Source organism: Protopterus annectens, chromosome 8.part0 (genome assembly GCF_019279795.1).
Source record: "Protopterus annectens isolate FY-2018-M chromosome 8.part0, PAN1.0, whole genome shotgun sequence".
In the NCBI taxonomy this organism is placed as follows: Eukaryota; Metazoa; Chordata; order Ceratodontiformes; family Protopteridae; genus Protopterus; species Protopterus annectens.
Window position 1 is genome coordinate 1,456,588,883 of NC_056741.1, and position 17,350 is coordinate 1,456,606,232.

Genomic DNA, 17,350 nt, shown 5'->3' on the forward strand with positions numbered 1-17,350 from the left:
CACACACACACACACACACACACACACACACACACACACACACACACACACACACACACACACTCTGCTATGCCCCCCACACCCCCTGTAACTTTAATTCACCAACTCTGAGATCACACTACATTGCAGAAATGGAAATCTTTCCATTCCACACTACGGAGACATACCATTTCCCCATTGTCGGCATTTTGATTGTCAACCATGTGGTGTCAGTTATGTGGGTTTCACTCTTTTCAGCTGTCATTCTTCTTTAGGGGACCCATATATATATATATATATATATATATATATATATATATATATATATATATATATATATATACATACATATATATATATATATATATATATATATATATATATATATATATATATATATATATATATATATAAAACACACACACACACACACACACACACACACATATATATATATATATATATATATATATATATATATATATATATATATATATATATGTGTGTGTATATATATGTTTACTATCAAAATCTAGCATGTAGGTTTGGCAAACAAGGGTATGTCAAACATCAGTTGACCGATTCCCGTGTTGACAAATGTTAATTGAGCAGGAAACCTTATCAGCGAATGCCACTGTGCCACTGTGTATTCATTGATATGAGCTTGATGTTATGAGTAGAGATAGCGGTACAGTACGGATTGGGAAATTCATCCCTTTCCTCAAAATAGTGTGATCTTGGAGTTGGAATATATAGTGAGCAGTGGGTGTGGGGCAGCCTCCCTCAGGGGGTTGCAGGCGGGCTTGCCCCTGCAAAAAAGTGAATTTCAGGTTTAGACTTAGATTTACCTTAGCACCCATATGGACATACCATTTGATATTCAACAAAAATGAAGAATATGCTGAATTCATTCATCATATATGACATTTTCACCTAATTATCATGAATGAATTTGACATCATCATTCAATGTTAAGTACTTTTTTTTTAATGTTGAGATTTTGATAGAAAACCAATATATATATATGTTTTTATAACAATTAACAATAATGGTGTCTGAATAGTGATGGCAAACTGGCTGAAGGACACTTTATGGACCAAATTAAATTAGAGCACAGAAATATAATATTTATTTATTTATTGACATTTGATTACTGGGAAAGTCTGACTGGTAGAAGTCCATTTTGAGTGGAGGCCTTGGGAGAAAAGCTTGAAATTACAAAACATTTTAAGAACACTAATTTTACAGTATTCAAAACTAAAACAAAAACATCTACAATTTAAATAATTATAACAAATTAGCGATGATATAAAAACATTGGTTAAGAATCGATACAAGTTTTAAGACAATCATTTAATATGTATAAACATTTTAGATGGTCTGTAGAAAAATTAAAGGTAAGTTAGTCTAAAAATAGGAATTTCAATATGAAGTGAGGCATAAACAGCCTTATGGTATATTTAGAGATAAAATTAGGGAAGAGAATTTGATAGAAGTAAGGAAGTAAGTGAAGAAGGAAGAGTAAGGAGCATACCTCTCAACCTGGAAACATCAAAAATCTGGACAGGGCCCAGTAAAAATATGTACAAATATGTACGCTGATTAACATAACATTTACATACACAATCACATAACCCCACCCACTCCAATGGAATTGTGGGATACCAACTTTCAAATGCAAACTGAAGAACAGACAACCAAAATATGGCACCAGAGTCCCTCTGCAGCTATTCCAATGTCCCATTACCTAGCTATTTCGCCCCATTTACCATAAACACTAATGTGCATACTGTATTACTGAATACCCTAATGATGTGGATATACTACAAAAGGGCCTTACTGAAACAGATGCCTGGTGCCAGAGCCATGGGCTCAAGCTAAATGCCAAAAAATGTATAGTTGTCCCCTTTGGGAAAAAACATGTACCTGTGAACTACCACATAGGTGGCAGTACACTAAACACTGAAAGTGTGAAAAGAGACCTAGGGACACAGGTGGACAGTGGTCTCACCTTTGGTAACCACATAGCCACAACAGTTAGAAAAGTCTTCTACATGGCACACCTCATCACTAAGGGCTTTTCATTCAGAAAAAAGGAGGTCATTGTACCTCTGTATTCATCCTTCATTATACCCATTATAGTATGCACCTCACAAGACATCTGCAACAACTAGAAAGGCCACAGAAATACCTTAAGAAAAGAATCACAGACCTAAAGCAGATGCCTTATGCTAACTGACTAAAGAAACTCCAGCTGTACTCTGTCGCATATTGCCTAGTCAGAGGTGATCTCTGCCTAACATACAAGACCATGTCAAACCCAGAGTTAGTGGACATGCTACACTTAAAGAAATCCCAATCCCTCCGAGCCACATGCTCCAGGGATCTTAACCTTGCCATCACAATGAATAAAACATGCTGGAGGGATAGGTTCCTGACCCAGAGACTCCCCATACTCGGGAATAGGCTGCCCATACATGTCAGGGAGAGTGCCTCAATATCCCTCTTCAACAGGAACCTTGACAATTGGATGGGAGATAAGAAATTCACCCCAGGGATCACATCAGTAGCCCTGCTAGACAGGGGTCCAGGAATATAAATATTTGTGGGAAGCAATAGCCAGGGAATTTTTATGGCTAGGCTTTTATAGGCCCTTGGGCAGATAGCCTAGTACCTACCAATGAACCTATGATTATTTGGATTTTATTTTTACATTTTATAGCACAATGCATAAACACTAATAGACATATGCTAAACAAAGCAATACTATCTCACAATGAAAACAGACTTAGCACTAAAACTTCTCTGCCCTTCAAACTCACATTCATTGAAACAGCACTGAAACTTGCACCACATCCAAAGAAAATGTAACTGGCCAGTGTGGTTAAAGATTACCTTTGGGCTGCTTTCAAATCATAGGGCCCTTGCACACAAAACAAGAAACATACATGTGTTCTTTGATACATCTTTCTGATTTTATTAAATATATTTCAATGATAAAAGTCTACTTACACACACACATACACACACACACACACACACACACACACACACACACACACACACACACACACACACACACACACACACATGGGAGACCCCGTATGAAATAATCACTAATTATGTTCTGCAAAATTAGTGGATTCTCATCAATATGATCATTAATGGCTGACTCCTGTCATCTGCCTGCACTGGCAATGGAGAAATATCAACAGTCTGCATAATTCCCTGATTATATTAGCATAGATGAGGGCACTAACATGAATTTTGGCCATGAAGTGCTTTGAAACATGTGATAGGCAGGAGCAGAAAGCAATGTGTTTGTTCTCTGGAATTTGCATAGGCAATATAGACACAAACCTAATTCTGAACTTCAAAGAACACAAGGCTGTTTGATGCTATTTATTGATATCAATAAGGGAAGTCTTGCATAATGTGCAGGGTTTTTTCTTCAAATAAAACAGACAATAGAAAAAGATGTAAATGCACACTGTGAATGGTACAATTACAATCTGAAGTAAAATATTGCATAGATTGTCATTTTAAAAACTCGATTGCATTTTGATTACAAAGATATGATTTACTGGGACTGTCTGATAGGCAGTGTATAGGCATTGTGTCAGGAACTCTGAAGAATGGATTAGTCAGCACAGCCTAAAATCTGCAGAACAAGTAAATTAAATGAAGCCATCATAAGACTGAATAAACTGAAATGACACATAGAAATAATCGGCTTTAGTTTTGTGTGTGATTACTACTGCATATCTTTACTGTATAATGGTTACTGCTTTGGATTGGATGGTAACAATTTTAAATGTAACTATTTTAGCTGTTATGAAAGTAAAGGTGGTTAAGACACAAAGCACAGGCTGGATGACCACGGAGCTCCTTTTCATACCTTGCCTCAGCTAGTTACTTGTTAGTCCACCCTGACCTCGATGTTTTTTTTGTCTTTTGGTCATATTATTTCAGTTAGATGTTCAGTAAACACACACACACACACACACACACACACACACACACACACACACACACACACACACACACACACACACACACACACACACACACACACACACACACACACACACACACACACACACACACACACACACACACACACACACACACACACATACACACACACACACACACCCTCTGCAGCATATGAAATAGCAGCTTGCCCTCTGCAGCATATGAAATGGCAGCTCTTCCATTCCTCCGTCGGCAGATCACAAACCCCCTTCCTTCTCATTGGTAGTAGCGCTGATCAGCCTCCCATGATACATCTCTCCATTCCAGTCTTGCAGCTTATGTATATCCACCGGCACCACTGGACTCACATAAACATTTTGAAAGGGACGGCATCTCTCCATTCCATTCTTGCAGCAGCTCATATATATCCACTGGTACCACTTGACTCACATCGCAGCATTCCCACTAAACATTTGGAAAGGAACGCATGTTGAGCAGCCAGAAATGGATGCACGTTGAGCCTTTCAGCTTGATTCTGACAGGCTGGCAGCAATCACATGGAGCTGACATCATCACATGTGCCATGACATCAGTTTAAGAAAAATGAGATTTGTTTTTTAAAATAAAAGTGCCAGGAAATCGGGAATTAAGGGGTGCCATTTGAGAATCATGGCACCCCATTATTTGGACCCCCAAATCGAGTAACTCGGTACGGTTAGGAGGTATGGTCAGCACAGCTTAAAATCTGCTGAAGAAGTAAATTAAATGCAGCCATCATAAGGCTGAATAAACTGAAATTACACATAGAAATAATTGGCTTTACTTTTGTGTGTGATTACCACTGCATATCTTCACTGTATAAATAGTTAATGCTTTGGATGGCAACAAATACATTTAAATAACTATTAGCTGTTATGAAAGTAAAGGTATTTAAGACACAGAGCACAGGGGATGACCATGGAACTCCATTTCAAACCTTGCCTCAGCTACTTACTTGCTAGTCCACCCTGGCCCCAATTTTTTTTTGTCTTTTGGTCATACTATTTCAGTTAGATGTTCAGTAAACACATACACACATCCCCTGAAGCATATGAAATGGCAGCTTTCCCTCTTCAGCATATGGAACAGAAGATTACCCTCTGCAGCATATGAAATGGCAGCTCTTCCTTTCCTCCATCGGCAGCTCACAAACCCCCTTCCTTCTCTTAGTAGTAGTGCTGATCAGCCTCCCATGATACATCTCTCCATTCCAGTCTTGCAGCTCATGTATATCCATCGGCACCACTGGACTTGCATAAACATTTGGAAAGGGACGGCATCTCTACATTCCAGTCTTGCAGTAGCTCATATATATCCACCAGTACCACCGGACTCACATCGCTGCCTTCCCACTAAACATTTGGAAAGGAACACATGTTGAGCAGCTGGAAATGGATGCATGTTGAGCCTTTGAGCTTGTTTCTGACAGACTGGCAGCCGTCACATGGAGCTGACGGCATCATGTCTGCGGTGACATCAGCTCAAAAAAGCCGGGATTTATTTTTTTAAAATAGAAGTGCCGGAAAATCAGGAATTAAGGGGTGCCACTTGGGAATTGTGACACCCCATTAATTGGACCCCCAAACTCATTTTTTACTGAGTAATTCTGTATGGTTGAGAGGTATGGTAAGGAGGTACAAGGAATAAAAAGGTACTTGTTTACATTTAGGGATATAGCTTATAATGGTTTTGTGCAAGAACAGAGCCAGACAAAGGAAGTCATTTAGTGTGGTTTCAAAAAATGGGAGGGAGGGTATTGACCTGATGAGTACAGGTAAGGAGCTCTAGGCCTTAACAACATTGTATGAGTACAGACAATGCTCAGAAGATTTGATAGACATGTAGACAGACGAGTTTTTGTTCAGTGGATCACAATAACCAATTGGGAACATAGTTGTGCAGAATGTTTTTTAGTGCTAGGTGGGCAGATGGATGCTGGATAATTTTATAGGTGGTAAGAAGCTGTGTATATATATATATATATATATATATATATATATATATATATATATATATTAGTTGATGAGGCAGTTATAACCATTTTAGGCTTTTTAGTCCTATACTATTGTTGGTTCTGAAAGGGATATTTGCTGCAAATTTAGCAACTTTGTTATAACATTGTTCAAGTTTTAATTTTTGTGAAGCCTATCGATTAGTAAGGAAGGGAGCACCATAAAGAAGTTTGGGGAGGAGATAACTAGTGGCAAGCATAGTTTTAGTTGTGTCGGTGTAAAGTTTTAGGCACTGTAAAGCATTCCTAATTTTTGATGATTTTTTTTCTTATACAGTTTTGCATATGCAGATTAGATGTGAGCTTATCATCAACTATTGCCCTAATAATTTGCTATGAAAAGTGACTTCAATGGTTTTAATAACAAGAGAAAGGACTTTAAATTTTGATTTTTTTATGAGAGAGAGACATGGAAAAAATAGTACGTTGGTCTTCTTTTGGGTTGAGCATGAGTTGTAAGTTATCAAGCCATGTTTCAGTGGCTGTTAAAGCTTTCTGAGTAATTTTTTTGAGTTGTACCATATTGTCATATGTTCTAATGAGAGTGGAATCATCTGCATATTGTGTTAAGGTGGTCTATTGTGTGGAGGTATAGTTGTGAAAATGTTAAAGAGGAGGGGACCAAGAAAAGAGCCTTGTGGTACACCTGTGGTGACTGGGGGGTAAAGAGAGAGCATGGAGTGCCATTTTGCTGACTGCTACCTATTGGACAGGTAGCTTTTGAACTACAGAAGTGTGGGCTGAGAGTGACCTACTGAGGACATTTGAAGTAGAAGTTTGTTGTGACAAACTGTATTGAAGGACTTAGAGAAGTTTAAAAATAAGGAAGAGACTAGTTTTCCATTTTCTCTAGACTTATTGACAGTATCTATATAATTTAGAAGCGCAGTACTAGTACTATAGGAAGGACAGAAGCCATGTTGCATAGGGAATAGGAGTTCTTCCTGTAGGACATAGTCTAACAATTGTTTTTGAATACATTTTTCAAGTATTTTGACGAAAGGAGATAAGATTGCTATAGGTCTAAAGTTATTAATGTCTGTTGAATTTTCTCTTTTGTGCAGAGGGATAATGTGCAACTTTTTCCAGAGAGAGGTATTGTGGGATTCCTGGACTGACATATTTATAAGGATTGAGACAGGATAGACAATCCTCTATTTTTATGTACTTGCTTGGAAGGACATCAGCTAAAGAAAAGCACTGCTTAAGCTTGTTTAAGAGTAGTTTTATATAGAATGTGGGCACAGGTTTGAAGGTGAAAGTGCATGTGTGATATGTGGCTGTTCAGCAGGGCTGGGATTAAATGTTGAAGAGTTCTTGGTTATACATGATATACTATCTATAAAATAAGAGTTGAACTGTATTTCATTTTAAAGTGGTGAGTTATTGGGAGAGGGGTCTGAGATGAAATTTTGGCCAGGAAGTAAGATTTCTTTAATCAATGTCCAAAATGTTTTAGGGTTGTTGTTATAGTATAATTGTTTGTCTTCATTTATTTGATTTTTAGTACAATTGTGAAACATTCTGAAGATTTCAAGATGTTGAGGTGTTTTATATTTTTGTCATTCTTTCCATACTTTTTCTGTATCCAAACGAAATGAAGACAAAAAAGGGATGTCCAAACAACCACTCGCAAAATACTTCTTTAACGTTTAGAAAGTTTATTACAACTCCACACATTTTTGTCACTCTACTAGAGTAACTTCTTCAGAAACAAACCAACTACAATGTTGCAGTTTATTTAAAAACGGCCTCGCTATGTTACATGTGATTGCACTGGCCAATCAATAATCTCTAAGTAGTGGAAAACAAGTTCAGGGCTAAAACATAAACATAGTAAGTTTGTGGAATTATTCAAAAAATCAACTATATAAAAAACAGATCATAACATATTCTAAAAGTAAAATCAGCAGTGTCGAATTATGTCAATACATCATAAAATAAGCTTTGTAAAAACTAAAAATATCCGTGCATAGAAAGTTTTACCTACTCACCATGTTACGGACCATGTTATATTGAATGTCAGCATTACTCATGGAAACCCTAAATCAAAAAGGTCTCATAGTTAATACTTAAATGTAATATGTTAAAAGTTGAATATACCAGCAGCATCTCTATATGGTCATTTATCTCATGCAACTCTTAAGTTTCAGTAAACAAGTTATGTTACAGTTGTCGTTGAGACCAGAATGGGAAAATGCATTCAATGCTAATTGCCATTCTGGTTCTCGAGCTTCTAAAAGTTGGTCTATTGCTTGAAATTGAAATGTATGACCTACATTCGAATTAATGTGTTTAGCAAGAGCATTGCCACTTTTATTTTTAGAAATAGCATATATGTGTTCATAAATTCTCTCACGGAATTTTTGGTCTGTTTTACCTATATAAAATGCCGAACAGTTTTTACAACTTGCTAAATAAATAATACTTTTAGAATTACAGTTAAGCTTATGTGGGATGTAGCATTTATTATTCCCCCCCTATCTCAAACGAGCTCCCTACTTTTATGTACTTGCTCATCTTGCAAGCTCCACAAGTAAAGGAACCATTGAGCCTTGTATTGTATCTAGACTTTTTGCCTTCAAATAGGCTTTTCAAGTTGGCACCTCTTCTAGAAATAATTGTAGGGTGAGGGCCAATTCTCTCCATTAACAAGTTGTCCTTGCGCAAAAAGTACCAGTTTTTACATAAAATGAATCTAACTTGGTCACTATCATTATTAAAGGTAGTGGTGAAGCACATGCTATAAGAATGGTTATGATAAATGAGCATATAGAGATGCTGCTAGTATATTCAACTTTTAACATATTACTTTTAAGACCTTTTTGATTTAGGGTTTCCATGAGTAATGCTGATATTCAATATAACATGGTCCGTAACATGGTGAGTAGGTAAAACTTTCTATGCACGGACATTTTTAGCTTTTACAAAGCTTATTTTATGATGTATTGACTTAGACACTGCTGATTTTACTTTTAGAATATGTTATGATCTGTTTTTTATATAGTTGATTTTTTGAATAATTCAACAAACTTACTAAGGTTATGTTTTAGCCCTGAACTTGTTTTCCACTGCTTAGAGATTATTGATTGGCCAGTGCAATCACATGTAACCTAGCGTGGCCATTTTTAAATATACTGCAACATTATAGTTGGTTTGTTTCTGAAGAAGTTACTCTAGTAGAGTGACGAAAACATGTGGAGTTGTAATAAACTTTCTAAACGTTAAAGAAGTATTTTGCGAGAGGTTGTTTGGACATCCCTTTTTTGTCTTCATTTTGTTTGTTCATCTGGTTTTTGCTTTTTTTGCTTTTTCTGTATCCTGCATTAGCATTCTACTCTTTTTGGATAGCCAAGTTGCATTATTTGGTTTAGTCTCTTCATTCTAGGAGGTGCAAGGTGATTTAGGATATTTAGAAAAGTTGTAATGAATTAATTTACAGCATTGTCTAAGGGGAGGACTTTTAGGAAGTTCCAATTAATAGATGATATTCTAGTAATGAACATATGTGTTGTTTTATAAATATGATGTTTAACTGGATGTGTGAGATGCCTAGTCTTATAGACTGGGAGATGATCACTGAGAGACTCTGTCATTGTATCATCCGTGGTGTATTTTCTTGGATGTGACACCAGGATCCAGTCTAATAGGGAATTTGATGTCTTGCTCTAATGTGTGGGGCTATTAATTAATTGTATGAACCTATATAAGTTCACTCTAGCTGTAGAGAAGTTCGAGCTTATGTCCAACTAATTGACATTCACATCACCTAGTAATATTTTGTCTTGAGGAAATGTTATGGCTGTCCAATGTAGGATATCTTCTAGTATAGCTGTATTGTTGCCAAGAAGAATGTAAAGGACAGTAATACATATTTGTTTATAATTGTTTATTTTGAGGAAAGCAATAAGAAGCTCTACTAAACTGAATTTTGGTATTGGTTTGCTCTAAGGGGAAATGTGGCAGGTGTTAGAAAAATATTAAAGCGATTCCACCAACTTTCCTCTTTATATGATCATTATGGATTATATTATAGTGAGGAGGTATAACGTCTGAGTCATTTATGTTGTATTTAAGCCAAGTTTCAGTTACAGTGAGAATGTCAGGAATATGTTGGGTAATACAGACATGTAGTGCAGTAGTTTTATTTCTTTTCTTTCTTACATTTATTGCAGCAAAATTTAAATCACCAGGATTGGGGATTGTCTGTTGTTGGGTTAGAGAAGAGTGTTAGGGAAAATTATTTTTGTGTTCACTGTGCTAGGTGGGACAAGATTAGGGTGTATATCTCCTCCTAGAAGGATTTTAGTATATTAGGGAATTATGCATACTTGTTTCTTTGGAGAGGATTCTTGCACTTAATTTTGTTTTGGTTTGAGATGATGTGCAATTCATCAGTCTAGATTTGGAATAAAGGTGAGGGGCAATATTAAATAGGTTTGGTGCAATGTGTGGATATTATAGTATTTCAATAAAAAATGCCAAATCAGGTGGAGTCAGGAATAAAAGAAAATTATATAAAATTTTAGGACATCTAGATAACTTTATAATGGACACATGGGAAGGCTAGTGCAGGGAGGTTGCATGACACATGGAGAGAATAGCTTGGTAATAGTAAAGATGTACTGAAATGTAAAATATGCCAATGAACTGTACGAGAGAATTACATGGCAATCCAAGGAGCTTCATAAGTCACAGAAGATGATGGAGATCCTTCTAAGAAAATACAAAAAATTACAAAACAGAACTTGACAACAAAATGTGAGGTAAGCAGGCATGAAGGAGGTAGGGGTAGGAAGTGCTGGCTGAGCAAATTTTATAGAGAACCCACTAGTGCATCTACCTAATGATATCCCATTCCTGGATTACAAGATTAGTAGGGCAGACTTTCACCCAATTTAATGCAAAATAGAAGAAACCTTAATATTATACTAAGCCCCACAACACTGCAGCAAAAAAAAAGTGTCTGGTTAAGCAGATTGCATCAAAATCAGGGCTGTTGTTAACTGGCTATATACTTACAAGTGGTTGACAATCTCTAAATTTCTGTCCACTGTCAGTAAACACAGCTCTACCCAACTATCTGGGAATTAATAAGGGAAGGAACTGTACTCTCTGTAATATGTCCACTAATGCTTCATGTGGCTGGCAGTTGTCATACATGAAGAGGCTGATGGAGGAAGCAGTAAGAATTTACCAATAGGTTGTGGTTAAGGGACAGAAATAGTTATCAAAAACAGATGGACATGTGGCCTGTGCAGGCAGTGGATACATGACCAGTTTTGCAGGCTTTAGCTACAACTGATCCAATGAGTCTGGATGTTAAATGGCATATACAGGTGAATAAACTGACTAAGTAATAAGATTGTACCAGCAGTCAACAGAATCCAGAGAATGTGTCCATCAACATAGGAGGGGGTGAGTGACATAGGTTTTTTAAAAGATGTGGATCAAAGGAAGTAATTTTGAGAGAGCATGGAGGAGTGTGACGATACATAGAATCGTATAACACTGTACAGTGGGGAGAGTACAACTTCAGAAAATGAGCAAGAGGTGAGAAGAGGCGTTCAGCAAAAGAGGAAAAGAGGGTCTTAAAACTGTAATGAAATGATCTAGAAAGAGTTAGTCAATTCATCCAAGAGCACAAGGAATTCAAGCCATTCAAACAGCTAAATTTAAGTAAAGATGGCCCTGTAGGGCAGGGGCTTCAAGATTCTTGTACCCTGGTTATCTTTATTTCTCTCTTTGTCTCTTCATGTAGTATTTCAGCCTGAGCTTCAGTATTCAAGCATGCTTTGACACTGAAGATAAAAAGTGACAAAATGCCAACACTAACATTGAAGAGGCAATGCTACAACACACGACAGAGGTTGACCAGGGTATTATGAGGTGTAGCTGGATTTCTGGATGAACCTAGGAATCTGCAGGTGTTCCTAGACTATTTATTCTTTTTCTATTTTTTTTTTTCTATTTTTATTATCATTCTAGTGATTGAGAGTTACCTGCACACTGTTTCTTGCTCATGAGTTTGGAGATAGGAAGTGGAAGTTCACATGTACATAGAAAGGGCAGCTATTATATAATTAAGATTTTAGACAGTGCTAAAGCACATAAAAATAGTAAGATTTCAGATAGTGCTATCGGAGAGAGTTATGAGTGATAGCTACAGGGATTGGTAAATTATGTATAAATATATATACAAACATGTAGGTTATTTAGATGTAAAACAGAATGAACCCTGTTGATGTGGGCTGCATATATGTTATGATACCTCATACATTTAAGCATTGGTATTTGCCAAGAACTATGAGACAGCCATGCTTATAATTGTATATTATAGTACAGCAGCAGAGAGGCAGGTTGAATCTGTAAATGTTTATTGTGTACTTACATAAGGGGAGTTGATTTTTGCAACACCATAAGTTGGTAGTCAAAAGAATGCTTTATACATTCTATTTTATTCTGATTTTGACTGTAAAACTTTGACTATGTCAAATGAATATTTACTGTGAGTAGTGATTCATTTCTATATGTATTGTGACTTCTTCTCTCTGTTTGTTGTCTACAGGCATTTAATATTGGTATTACCAATGTGGTAATTAATGATTGTTTCAGTTTATAAAAGTTTGTTTTTCTAATCTAAGGAGATCAAAATGGTCTCTATGACTATGAAGTTGGGCTGATCATGGAAGACATACTTAAGGAGTCAGGTGGAACAACACTTTAACATTATTGATTTTCAGAAATATGGATAAAATGGACATGAATTAAGGAGTAAAGGTAGGCTGGATGATAACCAGAACCTCAGAAAATAAGGCAAAATAGATGAATGGAAGGAGTTTGCTAGATTGGAATGTGTGCTGTTTTTTTTTTTTGTTCTTGTCAGGAATAATGACAAAAATAAAAGTAGAGGCTATAGGTAGATATTAGCTGAAGTCATGGCAGGTGCCTAGAGTAGGGAGGATCACAGGATGAGAGTCAAGGGTGGTAAAAGATCTATGAACATTATAAATGGTTAGATATTTCGTCTGGCAGGTGTAAAAGCCACTAAATAAAATCAAGTCGCCTAAGTCATGGTCAGGGCTTTATCAATATATACCAATAAAGCTAGCTAAGTATATTTAATTTTTGCAAGAAATAAAGTTAAAGAATAGGGAAGCAGAAAAGTTGCAGAAAAAATGATATACATGGGATTCAGAGGTCAGAAGGGAGCTGGGATATTGCTCAAAGGCAATCTAGACTGTGATTGTAGGCATTGTTATGTAGATATGATGGGAGTTTGGTAGTACAGAGGCACATATGGGAGAACTGTGGAATATTGATATAGAGATAAAAAGAAGCAGAGGTTATTGTGAATGAGGTATGGAGGACTTAGCAACAATAAGCATTGCAAGGAAAGAGGGCAGAGGAAAGGTAGTTTGCCTTTGCAAGAAATGAATGTAAACAAGCAAGTAGAGTGTAAAAGTATTTTAGCTGATGAGGTAACAGAAGGAGAGCCTGACAGTGTGGTAATTCTTGGTCATACCTAAAAACTAATTAGGATTTCACACTTTCCCGCAATGCCCAGATTTTTGCTCATATTTTTGGTCTGTTCTTCATTAAATGTTGGTTATCTGGAAACTCAGTGAATAATGTCGTGTTTCAGTACTGAGAGACATTTGACTTTCATACTTCATAACTTTCAGAAAATGCATGCTAAGGCAAAACGTCTTCTAGCAACTTTCTAAGTTTATAAGAACGATGGTAAAAAGCTGTCCCTGAATGTTTCCCTTTGTTCCACCATTAGGTTCGGCTTTGTTCAGATTTGTTGAGCTAAGAAGGGAAGAAGTATGCCTTTGAAAGATATCCATGCAACTTTGCTAGAGGGGTGGTCAGTGGAGAGATGTGCAGAAAAAGAAGAAAGGGATGGAGGTGGAATCCAGGGAACTGGAGAGAAGTTGTTAGGGTAAATTGTTTCAAAGGCATTGTGATCCAAGCTGTGATTTAGAATAAGGATGAGAATATATACATGGACAGCTGGGAATAATATACACATGGACAGCTGGGAATAATATTCTATCAAGGCTATATAGAGGAAAAGGACTATGTCACATATAGGAGGTATGAGAAGGAGGGAAAATTACTGGATAAGATGCATATAGGCTAAAAGGAGTTAAGAATATTGTAGTATAGATTGAGCAGTGGGATGAGGAGGACAATAAGTGAGGAAGTAAGGGTTTAAGAGAAGGACTGGAAGAACTGAAGATGTTCATCGTGTTTCACTGTTGCAGTCATTACACTTGGGTTATCCTGCTGGCAGGCTACCTGCAGTCGGCCTGAATTCCAAAGTCTTGGTCTGGCGTCGGTTGCTGTTGCCTCTTCCCTGAAGTCAGTGTGCCAGGGGTATAAAAGATGCAGCCGACGCCATTTTCTTCAGTCTTTCTTGCCGCATGGTGCCCGAATCAAAAGCAGTTTGCAAGTGCCGGTCGGCCGACTCCTGAGATTTTCGAAGTTGAATTTCAGATCCGAAGTCTTCAATAAAGCTAAGTACCCCATTGGGGAAACTTTTTTCTTGCTCCAGACTGATGTCAGAAAAAGTTAACAATTGTATTTCTTGTGGGAAGTATATACCTCATAAGGATTTTCATTCTTACTGTGTTCCTTGCCTAGGCCCTGACCACGACATTGCTAGTTGTCGGTTTTGTGCTAGATTTAACCGACGCATGATAAAGCGTCGGTACGATTTTGCTTTTCATTACTTTGGCCAAAGGTTTAACTATATAATGCCGTCAGAACAACTGACAACCGAAATTCATAAAAAGTGCAAGGATAAAGAAAAGGACAGGCATCCGAGGTCCAAAACTGATGACGAAGCCTCTTCTAGGCCAGTCGCCGGTTCGCCGGTGCTCAGTGAGGCGCTTTTGCAGCCCCTGACTCCCACTACCTCAGAGCCACAGGCCACCTCCGACTCCCATGTGGAGACAACCAGGCCTCTGGATACTCAAGGTATTGGCCCTTTGGAAATAAATCCCCCAGATGGGTCCGGAGCCGCTGAGCAGGCATCGGCTTCTGAGGATGTTTTCAGACCTACACAACTTTATATAAAACCTACTTCAGCATCCAAGACAAAATCTAAAACAGTTTTAAAGACAGGGAAACAAGTACAGCATTCTCCAGGACAGACTCCTATGCCTAAGAAACAGATGCTCAAAATAGCCAAAGTCCTAATTACTTTGATCGGGGTTCCCATCCCCCTCCTGATAAGAGGCCTAGGCAAGATACTGAATATGATTCCACTGATCAGGTTTCCATTTCCTCTGATTCCTCTTCACAACAGGGATATTCTGTTCCTCCCTGTGAGGATTCTGATGCTGAAGACTCTATTCCTTCAGCTTCTCCTCTTGAGGATTACTCATTTGGGGAAACCCTGCATACCATGAGGGAGCATTTCCACTGGGAGAGCCAAGATTATTCAGATTCTAAGAAAAGGCTTAGAGACTTTCTTTTACTTCCTCAGCACAGACCTCTTGCAATTCCTCCTGTTCTAGACATAGTAGATGATATATTTTTCCAGCCTGTCTCCAGACACTTTACCTCCTGCACCTGTTAAGCAGTACAGATACTACAGGGTTCCAGATTCCCATATATTTCTATATAAAAACCCTGCTGTGGACCCAGAAACTATCTCACAGGGTTCCAAAGGGGTTAAGGCTGCTACTGCTAAAAACCCTATCCCCTCAGATAGAGATTCTAGGGCTCTGGACAGATGGGGGGAAAAAAGTTTACACTTCTGCTACCTTGGCTGTAAGGGCTTTAAATTGTCAGTTTCATATGCTCAAATATCAGCAATACTTAATGTCTTTGTTAAAACAAAAAATGTTGACAAATTCTGAATGTTCTGAGAACAAAGATTTTCAGGATTTATTGCATGCAGTTGAACAAGTGGGAAAACATACTTTGCAATGTGGTTATGATTCACTGGAGGCCTCGTGCAGGGCCGCTGTTACAGGTTCTGTTATTAGAAGGCATGCTTGGTTAAAGGAACAGAATCTGCCTGATCATGTTAAAGCAAAATTATTGGATGCTCCATTACAGCATGATACTTTGTTTGGTGTTAAGGCAGAAGAGGTGTTGAAGAAAATGGAGGCTAAAGCTAAATCTATGCAGACAGTGTAGGATTTCCTACAGGTACAGCCAGCCAGATTTAGCAGGAACTGGCCTTCTAAGAACTGGTCCTTTCCAGTGTCAGACAGGCCACAAAGAGGCAGATTCAGATGCCCTAGAGGCAGGCAACAGCCCCAGGGCTCATACAGGCCCAAACAATGGGGTGCTTCTACCTCCAAAAGTGGAGAAGACAAATCACAGCCTTATAGGAAACAATCCCAATGACTTCCCTCTGCCAATGCCAAGCACTTATCTTTTGACAGCTCCCTTAGGGAGAAAGCTAGCACTTTTTTCACAAAATTGGCACAGGATCACCCAGGACAAATGGGTCTTAAATATAGTCTGTCAGGGCTACAGGTTCTACTTTCACACCCTTCCAGAGGCAAAAGGTATGCCAGACCTGCCACACATCAATGGGCAGAGGCACAAAAACATGTTTCATCTCTTATAGACATGAGGGCAATTCAGCCAGTGCCACAGCAAGAGCAGGGACAAGGATTTTACTCAAGACTTTTCATAGTATCAAGAAAGGACAAAGCCTGGAGACCAATTTTGGACCTGTCTATTCTAAATACTTTTCTGGACGTTCCAAAATTCAAAATGTTGACTCTGCAGCAGCTTCTGCCCATGCTGGGCAAGAAGGCTTGGCTTGTAACTTTGGACCTTAAAGAAGCATACCTGCATGTCCCAATCAGACAATCTTGCAGAAGATACCTCAGATTCATAGCTGGCTCAATGCACTACCAATTTTATGCACTGCCCTTTGGCTTATCTACTGCGCCCAGGGTCTTCACAAAATGCCTGGCACCAGTAATTGCATTTTGCAGACAAAGACAAATTCAAATATTTCCCTACTTGGACGACTGCCTTATTCAAGCAGAGACCAAAGACATTCTACTAAAGCATCTGGCATTTGTAAAAAGATTACTAATTTGCCTAGGGCACACAGTAAATGAAAAGAAATCAAAACTAGTACCCTCTCAATAGATAATATTCCTGGGTGCAGGCTTAAATACAACTGCCCAGATGGCTTATCTCACGCCAGACAAACAAAGGCAACTGACTTCTTACTTCGAAAACATGGCAACAAAGACCCAGCTGTCTGCAAGAAAAATTCTGCAGGCTCTGGGCTACATGGCATCCTGCATTCTACTAATTCCATATGCAAGACTGCATATGAGGAAACTACAATGGTATCTAAAA